This window comes from Geospiza fortis, unplaced genomic scaffold (assembly GCF_000277835.1).
Source record: "Geospiza fortis unplaced genomic scaffold, GeoFor_1.0 scaffold279, whole genome shotgun sequence".
NCBI lineage: Eukaryota > Metazoa > Chordata > Aves > Passeriformes > Thraupidae > Geospiza > Geospiza fortis.
Genome location: NW_005054352.1, coordinates 158,859 through 169,813, shown reverse-complemented (window position 1 = coordinate 169,813; position 10,955 = coordinate 158,859). Strand labels below are relative to the sequence as shown.

Sequence of the window (10,955 nt, the reverse complement as noted above, 5' to 3'; positions counted from 1 at the left end):
TGATACTGAGTTAGTAACCGAACGTTCTCCACGGCAGATTAAAATAAGATCAGCGGTAAGGGAATGTGGGTCAGCGGTCTCCATCCGTCTGGGGCAAAACCTTTGCTCGCCACTCTTTATAATTATTTGATTTTATTTTGTTTTTTCGCTTCGTTGTCGAACTGCTTATAAAAAACATTGGTTTGGGGCTTATACTGGCAATATTTACCTTCACGCCACACATTGCACTGTGAGAAGGATGGAACAAGGATCCAGCTAGCGTGTTCTGGAAGCAGCAGGAGCACTGTGTAGCTAAACCAAAGAATTTTGCCTCAAAAGTTAGACCATCCTCTCTGTAGCTGTTAAAATAACTTTAGTTTCCGCCGGAGGGTCCTCCCCGTGGCCGTCGGCAGTGCCGGCCGGGACCCCGGCTAGGCTCTTTTGAGGTTAAACCTTTGTTTTGGCTGCTCTCCGTATGCTCAAAGTTTTACTGCTGCAGGTCCCGGTGAGGGGAGCTGTGTTTATTTACATCAAAACTGTGTTTGAGCCGCCGGGCTTTCACCGCAGAGTGCCCGCCTCTCATTTAACTGCTTGTCTAGGGGCGCTATTTACCTAGAGCCCTTGTCTACTACAATTAACATTTACATGACAAAGTGCGTGGTCTTGTTTCTTAACAAGCTTCAATTAAGGCGATAAACTGTTTTCTGGGGAAACCCCTTGTTTACTTAGGCATGAATGGGGTTAATTTACTTAATTTACTTAAGATGTTGCTTGCGTCTTGGTCTTCGTTGTAAATTTGTGAAAGAAAATATCAGAGAAAAACAGCAGCATTATAATCGCGTTTGCCATTGTAATCTTAAATTGGTTTGTATCTTAATAATGTCACGTGATTATTAATCAATAAAATATTATAATATTATTGGCTATTATTACTATTACTGCTCTTACTCCTCTTCTTCAGGAGCAGAGACCCATTTCTCTGCACCTTTTTCCTACACAGTAAACTTCTGACTTGGGGAAAGAGAGCATGTGGAAATGTGGTAGCAGGCCCTCAATTTTATGCTTTAACAGGCTCACGCAGCAAGTAACTAGGAAAGGTAATCCTTCCCTAGAATTATCGACCTGTTACATGTTGTTCCCTCAAAGCTTGTGTGGAAGAATAAGTCACTCTATCAACCAAAGAAAAAGTTTTATGTTATGGGAAATGAAACCAAACCCAAACCCAAAAAGCTGAACTATAAGTGGGCATTTCTCTCCAAGCCAGTTCTAGCACTGGAGGAGACTGGATCAAGTTTATTTAGCATACCAGTGCATTGTAAAACAGTTGGAATATAGTTGCAGGTTGTGTGAGTATGCATGTTAACTAGCAGGGATTGGGGCTTATTCTTTGTGAAAAGAGAACAGCATATTGCTGTGCAAGGCCAATATTAAAAAGGCAGCTGAATTTAACACCATCTGGAAGAAAAGATCCCTTGACGACTTTCTCACACCGTCAGACAAAACTGGTGTCTCTTGTTCTGTGTCCTTGTCTATGCAACCACACAATACTGAGTCATTATACTTTTGCTGAGAGAAAATTTGAGAACACATTATGGGTAACTGGTGAATGACCAAGTTTCATTATACCCGCTTAAGTCGATTGAAATCTACGTCTAGAGCTATGAATGGCAGCATTGTTTTCCTCAACGGGGCTGTACTAAATGTCAGCACGGTGTAAAGAAAAACTTGAAGTCTGCAAATAACTTACCAGACCTCAATTATAATATTTTCCCACACTACAACTAATATCATTGGTAGTGCCTACAACGCATGAAATACAACAAATGAAGGCAGAAGAAAAAAAAATTAGTTCATTTACACGCTATTTCAGCCAGACAAACACTTTAATTTTCTTAAAATGACTTCAGCACATAGAGCTGGATAACAATTTCCTGAAAATTTCAAGCAACCAAACTGCTTCTTACGAAATTTAAAAAATAAATTGCGCAAACTAACGTATTTATTTTAACCCTCCAGTTTAGGACTGATAAAATATTAGTAGAGGTACTTTACAGTACACAGATCACTTTGTATGAGTCTAGCAGATGATTTCTTCTTTAATGTAAAGCAGAAATGGCACAAGCAAAGCAATGAGAAATGTATTTCTTCGGGTGCTGGAGGAAATCCACCAGGGCATCTCAGTGTTTACACAGGTACCAGAAGGACAGTTTTCAGTTCTCTCAATTTTTAACTACTACTTTTTTACCCTCACTTTATAATGGTTTCTAAGTGCTGTTCAAGTTAGTCCTCTGCTTAAGATCCATGCACAGTAAAGACTATGAACCGTCTCAAAGGCATGGTGAAGAGTTAGTTATGTGTGCCTTGTTAGAATGTGTTTTAAACCTAGGTGACCATGATTCTGTCTGCATTTCATAAAGCACAGCACAGTTCCTGGCATAAAAACTTGAAATGATGAGCAACTACCCTTGTGCTGAGTAACACATCTCTTCAGCAGCTCCACTTGCTAAATTTCTGAGCAGTTCCATTGCTGCAGCCCTGGACATCGGGAATGCTGGTGCATGGGGCAGGCAGAGGACTGGTGGGATAACTGGGCAGGTGTTGGTGCTAGATAAATTATTTTTTGACTTGCTCATGCAACCACTCATGAATGAGGAGCAGCTGGGGCCATCTGGATCGGGAGCAGAAGCAGGGCAACGCAGGCAGGGGATGGGGAGGTTTGAAGAGAAGCCAGTCCTTCACTAGTGCCCTGCCTGCTGAGCAAAAGCTGGCACCTGTTGAAGGAGGGAGTTCCTTTCACCACCCAAAGTGTTGTTTGTATGAATGGATATATTCATGACCACACCTCTACTTTCCTGAACTTTCCACTAGTATGCAATAGCATAGGGCAGATTCATTATTTTTGTTTCAAATAAAATTGTTGTTGTGAAATATTTTGTTTTGTAGAGAAACCAAGGACACACTGCCTGTTAGCCAGATCCCTCCCTTCCCATCTGAATTAAAAACAGTTTTCTGACTTCTTTTGGCTAGAAGGAGAGGTATATGTGCATAGCTGTCCCACAGGGACACTATTTAAAAAGGTCATTAAAATTTTTAAAGCATACCCCACTTCAAGAGATTCCTCACCCTGGAGTAAGCATATTTATTACCCCTTACATCCTCCATTATTTTAATTTAGAAGAAAGAAAATGTCAGACTTTGACGATTAGATTTTCTATTAAACAGCAAGTGCATGTGGTAAATATTAAGGCATTTCTTATCGCTTTTTCTGGGAGTGGGAAAGGAGGAGAAAGAAGCCCTTTGACTGTGCTGTTGCTTGTCAATAGTGCCTCTTTTTTTCTTCCTGAAGCTCTCATTGGTGTATAAACATATAATTATAGACATACATTTGTGTATGTATACATATACATCCATAGTTTATGGTGTAGAGCTGGTGTGACCCTGCCAGGGTCAGAGTCTGACATGGATGAACTTGTGTCATCCACTTTGTGGAGATCAGGATTGAGTCTGACACCAAGCTGTGCAGACTTATTTTAGGTACGTATGCAGTAATGCAGTGGAAAGGGAATGTTCAGTTGGAAAGGGAATGTTCAGTCTGTGTCTTTAAATCTAATGCTCAAAAAACTATTTTCCCCATAATTCCGTGCAGCTAATGCTAATCCATGCTTGCGGAGGTGGGGAAGGGACAGGAGGGGACGGAAATTCCCCTCGCAAATGAAGAGGTTGCACTCGGTCCGCGGATTCCCTGCCAGGCCGCCCTTCCCTCCACGGCTCCGTGGGGACGCCGCGGTCCAGTCGCCGGGCTCCGTTCCCGCTCGACGACCGCTCTGATTGGAGTTTTCCAGGAGACCGGTGGCGGCGCGCATGGGATGGGGCGGGAAGCGGCGGACTGCGCCGATGCGTGCTCCGTGCCTCTCTCTTCCTGCTCGTACCGAACCGGTACCCCCTCGCCCGGCCTCATTGCTCCTGCCCTCTCTCCGACCGCAGGGCTGCATTACCGCCATTAATTGCTGCAAGTGACCACCTCTAATTAGCTCTGCCCGCCGAGGAGCCGCCGCTGAAAGCAGCCGGAGCTCCCTTCCCCCGCGTTGCCGAGTAACTGAGGTATTATCGCGACTGACCCGCCGCGCCGGTGTGCTCCTCCGACAAGAGAGATTCGAAAAAAAATAAAAACCAAGTCCAGGTCTTAAGTAGTTACTAAAGCCAGTTAATGACATCGTGCATGGATATTTTAACTTGTTTTAAGTCACGGAAAAGATTAAGGAGAAATCATGCTATGCAGGTGTAATGATACCATCTTGGCTCCACAGCACTACCAGGTGCGGCTCAACCCACCTGCTCTGCATACGCCACTAAAAGGCTCCTTGGAGGCCCCTGCTGTCACCTCATACCCAAGGTGCTTTGCTGTTCATTTAAAAATCCATAACTGCCTCTGAAATTTCTGTGCCTGGCCTACACCATAAAAACACATTTTAAAGGTGGTTTGTGCTAGAATGGTAAACACTTATATTTAATGTATGGGATGCACTGAGTTAAGGGCAAAACCGATCTTTTTCCTTCAGGTGTAGATGCTTGGTTGCCATATTTCTCAGTTCCTTCAGCTCTTACTAAAATCTGAAGCACAGAATCATAGAATGTCCTAAGTTGGAAGGGACCCACAAGGATCATTTAAGTCCAGCTTTTGGAACTGGCCAGGACAGGCCCAAGATTAATAGTGATTGGGTATTCACTCCTCCTCAATGCTGATTATTCAAATATCTGTGCCAAAGTGTGATAAGAACCCAGATATTTTTGCTTAATTACTGTTATGGTTTTGATGGTACTGTGAGGTGGGTGAGCAGGGCTGCAGAAGGGAGCAAGATCAGCACACCAACATAATAAATAAAGGAAACTGCCAGTGCACAGGGAATTGTGATAAGGAATCTCCTTCTGCTTAGCATTTTGATCTCTAGTTTGTACCTCAGCATGGGAAAAGTAGTAGCCAGGTCAAAATGGACTTTGTAAGTAAATGAGTATGTGAGACAGTCAGCAGTTTGTCTTCTTTAGAGTCTTAAAATAGTTTGTTGGGAAAAATTAATATTCTGTGCTTTGGGTCAAAACTTGGTAAAACTGTCTGTGATTCAAATAGGAGCAGCATTTCACCTTTTGCAAAAGAACCTGTATAGTCTGAATGGGATCATTTTTCCTTCAGAATAAACTCTGTGTCAAATAAAAGGGGCATATAATAGTTATTTTAAAATTATTTTTTTAAAAATATGTCTCTATTAATAATAGCAGTTGACTGAAAGGGACATTACCATAAAAAATACTCCAGTATCATTGTCATGTAGAATACTATCTTTAAGAAACAAGATTTTAGGGTGTAATAAAATAATTATCATCAGAATAACAGTGCTGGTTTAATGTAATTGGAATCTAACCTACAATAACCTTGTATGAGAGAGAGCTGGAGTCAGTAACAGAAAACCTGCACAGAAAGGATGGTATTGCACATACACAGTTTCCTGTCATCTAATTCAGCAGCAGTTGTGGTAGAGCAGAAAAGGTAAAATTAGCTTTCTTTTTTAAATTAGCTCTCTCTCTCCCTCTCTCTCTCTCTCTCTCTCTAGATATATATATATATGAATTACTCTCTTTTGCTATTTTCTATCACAGAAAGCAATTGCTGCTGTATCATGTCAGAATTCACTCTAGGTGTGTCGGAAGGTACAGGACTTTGGAAAGTTGTTTCAAAATAGACCACTTCTCTATGGCAGTAATTAGTGTAAGCATACATTGTAGAGATTCTTCTTCAGCTGAGTACTTGGGATTTTATGTGTTACCAATATCTTACCAGTGGACATAAATATATTGCAGGAAACTTATGAATATTAAATTTATGTCTTCCTCTAAATTCCCATAATTCTCATATGGCTCTGCTCATATAACAGCTAAGCAGATCCTTTTTTATATACATGGACATTGGCATATACAAACTCATAACTTTGAATCTGGAAACCTACAATCTGTATCAGCATTTGCACCATCATGAAGTGAGTTTACTATGTTCCATTGTATCCATATGCTCTACCTCATTTGTCTCCAAAAGGTATTTTCCAGCTTAGTTAGTTCAGTGATTCTCTGATTCTGTGACTTCATGTGCTGAGGCAATATTCACAGTAAACACAATTCCATAATACAGATCCATAACACAGTTACCAGAAGTAAGTCACTTCTGTCCCTAGACTGTGAGTATTGACAGTATCAAAAACTTCCATTTTTCCCTGCATTGGTCTTTAGTCCCGATAATTAGTGAGATAGACTAAACTACAAAAAATCAAGCAACCATTTAATGATACTATCATTAAATTGACATTTCCCACAATAGTTGGAGAGAGACTCTAGGATGATATTATAAATTATATTTTAGTTTAATTTCTTCCAGTTTTGTAGGAAGAATACTTTATTTCCTATAGAATAATTTCATTCCTAGTCTGTGTGCAAATATTGTCTTTTGCTTAAAATAAAACTGAGAAGAGAAAGTTATTATTTGCTTTCATATTTTAAAAATTATTCATCATATACAGCTATGTAATATAACATTTTGCACAGCACTATATTATTAAGTTAATCTAATGCCCAGAGTCATTATGCACATTCCTGGATGTCCTTCTGATGTCTCTCCAGTCTGCTGGATTTGGAAGTGTGATTATGTAAATTTTTTACTGATAAATAGATTATTATAATTGTAGTTGAAATACCCCTGGAATTCATAAAACCATTGCATCTAAATAATATATTATGAATTACTTAATTTTTTATCAAGACTAATTCAAAATAAGTGCAGGGAAAAGCATACATTTATTTTTAAATAGCACCTTTTTTTGTGCCAGGTCAAAAGATGTTCCAGATATCAAAAATAAAAAAGAGTGAGAGAACGACGTTTCCTTCATTAGTTGTAAGAAGTCTGTTTTGGGTTAATAATATTACAACAATGGTGCCATTCTTACTGTACACTTGTTATCAATTATAATATATTTTGGCGAATGTACAGAATTTCTATTAGAATGAGGACAAGAAGGGAAGAGTTAATATGGGTGAAAGGTGAGTGTATGTAACAGTAAGAGAAGAACAGCAGTTTTAAATTACACTGAGGAACAGAGAGGAGATGGCAAGATTTCAGTGGCTACAGATTTAACAGGAGTGTCAGAGATACATCAGTAATTGCAAAATTAAAACAATGGGTTATGCATGTTTTCAAGTCAGTATTCAGTGCTAAATGTGGAAAGCCTCAATAAGCAGCCTGCTGGTTATTAGAAGTACTAGGCTGTCCATTTAGCTATATCTGCAAAAGAACTTTATTTTCAGTCTCATGCAAATTTTGATTCCAGACTGGGTTCTAATAACCCTGTAGAAATCATCACAGGCATAGTCAGATCTCAGGGTATACACAATAGCTTTTATTATCCCTTTTCAGAAAAGACCTTTATCTGGCCGCTGATGAAATACAGGAAATTGATCGCAGAAAACCTGCAGAGGCATACTTACTGTACCAGATATAGTAAGCTCCACTTGGTGCATTGGCATTTAGCCATTTTATGTAAATTTAGTGAGAAAATGACTCCTATACATGATTTAATATGCATCAGTAATAACTCATAATGTCCTCATGTGAGGAAAGAAATTAAAAATTCATTAGAAAACTAGACTAGTGACACTACATGGTTAAAACATTGCTAAAGCATATTTCAGTGTTTTGCTTACACTAGTGTTCTTATCATGGTGCCTCCATTTCATGGCAAAGAAGACAGAGGAGAAAACATTCAACTTAAAATGTCTGCTGGCACACATCACTGGATTTTTATGTCACTAACCAATGAAGGAGCATAGCCTTGAATACCAACTATTTAATTAGCACTTTTGCCAGCCATGCATAGAAAACAGCTCATTTACATGTGTCATGCTTACTGATTATTCCCATAAAAATCTACTGGTTTTTTCAAGTGTATGTCACATTCTAGTGTGACAACAAAAGAAAATCAAAACATCTGTTATTATTTTTAAAAACCTTGAAATTCAGAAATCTGATTAAAATTTATAAAGTCTTTCTTTCTCTTGTAGGTATATTTTAGTTATTTAATTTATCCTTAAGTGTGGCATAAAAGACTGGACACAACTAATCATTAAGAACTTCAAAGGGTAACAGAAAACCTTTAACAGTCTGCAGTTTAATTAAAGGCTATTATTACAAGACTCTTGAACATACAGCTACATGTAATGACAAGTGGTCACTTCTAAATGCTGCATTTGAATGGTACCACTCCTGCTCTAAATGCTGCTGATAGACAATGCTGAAACATGTAAATTCTCCCAGGGAAAGACTCCATTTTGAGCATAAATGCGGTACATTTTTGAAATATTTCTCTGAAAGTATACCATTTTGAAGCATTTTGCTTAGAAATATTCACTTGTTTTGCTCTTGTCTCTCAACATCTGCAAAATGGATAGAGTATCATTGAAGAGATATACTAGTTCATAGAAATGAAAGTCAGCCATTTCATCACATTTTTCCTAGAAACATATAATATACAGAAACATTCCCTGGCTATACACACAAGAAACATAAGATAATATATATAACATAAAGGTTTAATTTCTCAGTGAAATTGAAAATGTCAATCCACTTGCAATTATCAAAAAATAAGCTTGTATATATTTTTATAAGTGTTTAATGAGCAATGTATATTCAAGTATCTGTAAGAATGTAGTCTATCAAATGAAGGCCTATCAAATAAAAAATATGCTGTACTGACTCCCAGCCATTGAGCCCAATCCTGTAAGGTCCCTGCTTTTCAGGCAATCTTTATTGTCTTATGGTGTCTTTTAAATTCAGCATCTCCTATAATTCGGAGCTGCTAAAACAGAGTCTTAGGTTCATGCTAGCATACATGAAATTGGTATTTCTCATGAATGGATACAATCTTCTGTATTTTCAGTTTTAAACTGTTCGGTTTTTAATGTTTTATCCCTGTAGCTTAGCTCCCTCAGATGAATCCCAGTTCTGTGTCTAACTTGCCACCAGTTACATAGTGTCAAAGACCACAGAACATTTGAATTCTCAATTACAAAATGATGAGTCAACCCAAAAACAAGCTAAAGAACATGCAATTTTAATGTTCTAATAATTAAAAATAATAATATTCCCCCTCTCAAAAAAAACCCAAATAATTACAGACACTTTAGTAATTTTAAGAAAGTTTGTTATTTAGGTCTATGAATACTGAATTTAAATCTCAACATTTTTATTAATTAATAATTTGCAGAGGGCAAAGGAAACAACTCAGGTTACCGTATTTTGAGATGCTATGAAAACTTGTAGGAAAAGTAAAAGAATTATCATAATCAAGACAGGTTATCAGTATTTTCTGGAAACCTAGATGTAAGATTTAACAAGTAAAAAAAAGGCAATTAATATGTGAGTGGGGAAAAAAAATCTGAAACACAAATAAATATTCACCAGATACAGACACTGAGTAATTGAAAGAGACCAAAGGATGGAAAGAACAAGTTACAAGGATAAAATGTGATTTAAAAAAATACAAACACAAAAGAAGAAATAGCAGCAATCCCTCATATGCAGTGTATTTTAAAACATCCTGTTGGGACCCCATAATTTTGGCATAAGAATATTAGACTACCTAGAATACAACTTGCCATTAAAAAAAGATGTATAATAAGTCAAACGGAGAAGATGCAGAGAAAAAAATGGAAAAAGCTATAAAAATAACAGAATGGAGGCATTGCTTCAAAAGAAAAGATTATGAGAAGTGACTAAGCTAACTGATGATCAAGGGAAATATGTGTGGGTGTTCGGATAAGGAATAATTTCAGCAGCCAAAAGCTTGCATTGTGTTGGTCATTTTTTGTATACACCCAGAGTTTTCTTTAAGGTTAACCAAAAGTTGGCCAATAAAACACAAAACACCATGTAACATTAGGGCCATGCTGATGTGATCAACTATGTACCTAGGAAAGGTAATTAAGAATGTAAGCACAGGAGATCATTGTCTGAGTATCTAAAAAACTCCTAGTGAGGAGGTGGATGGTGGGTTAGATTGAAAGAAAATAATGTTGACTCCATAGACTGATCCATTTAAATCCAGAGTAAAGAATACTCCAGAGAACTTATTGCAGGTTACAGTCCTGAGTTCTTGAGAGGATTGACTAGATCAGCTCTTAGATCTTATTTTCATCTCTAAATTTTTATATTAGATAGTTTTGATTTAGATTTGATTCCAGGTGATGTTTTCACCTGAGGCTGAACATTTCAAATTGAAATCGAAAACATTTCAAATAAAATGTTTTCTAAAGATAAATGTGGATAGCTTGTCTGCATGCTCATTTTGAGAAACGCATATAATAGACACCTACTGTGATAGTGTTTGCTGGCCAGACACCATCACTGGAGTAATAGGAATACAAATATTATCTTGAAATATAAATTTTAAAAATCAGAAATTAAAAGGTGTTGAAGATCCCAAAGGTCTAATTATATTGGATATTGTCACATTATTCCCATTTATTCGACACTCCATAGATATCTACTGCCTTTGTCTTTTTTTTCACAGTTTCTGGTAACACAGTGTATGAATTAGTCCTTTCTGTGAGTGCATGAAATACAAATACAGCATATCGTGTATTATTATATTGTGGTCTATAGTAACATGTTTACAAATACAATGGTCAAAAAAGGTATCTTTAAATTTTTGTGGTCTGGCAGTTTGCACTGTCTTTTAAAGATGCTTGCATCTTTCTACTGAAGTCAATGAATGATGTTGGTAGTATTGCAAAATCAAGGCCTCTTTATGAATGTCTGTAGAACGTTAAAATTACTGTGTCAAATATTTATAGTATTTGAGTAGACACTGACAGAATACCAGGCCAGGTTACTTTCAGAGAGATCTGTCCTGGTTTCATCCTTAACTTTCAGTTTTAGCACA

The 10,955-nt window shown here is 37.6% G+C and overlaps 2 long non-coding RNA genes across 2 annotated transcripts in view; both read left to right on the top strand.

The window, feature by feature from the left end:
- The window catches only part of LOC115948138, a 44,647-nt gene that overhangs the window by 10,146 nt on the left and 23,546 nt on the right, over positions 1–10,955 (top strand). The window lies entirely within an intron of this gene.
- Positions 3,756–10,955, top strand: part of LOC115948139 — a 22,799-nt gene continuing 15,599 nt past the window's right edge. The window contains exon 1 of the long non-coding RNA XR_004081985.1: positions 3,756–4,372. This is a non-coding gene — a long non-coding RNA (uncharacterized LOC115948139). The remainder of the gene's footprint in view (positions 4,373–10,955) is intronic.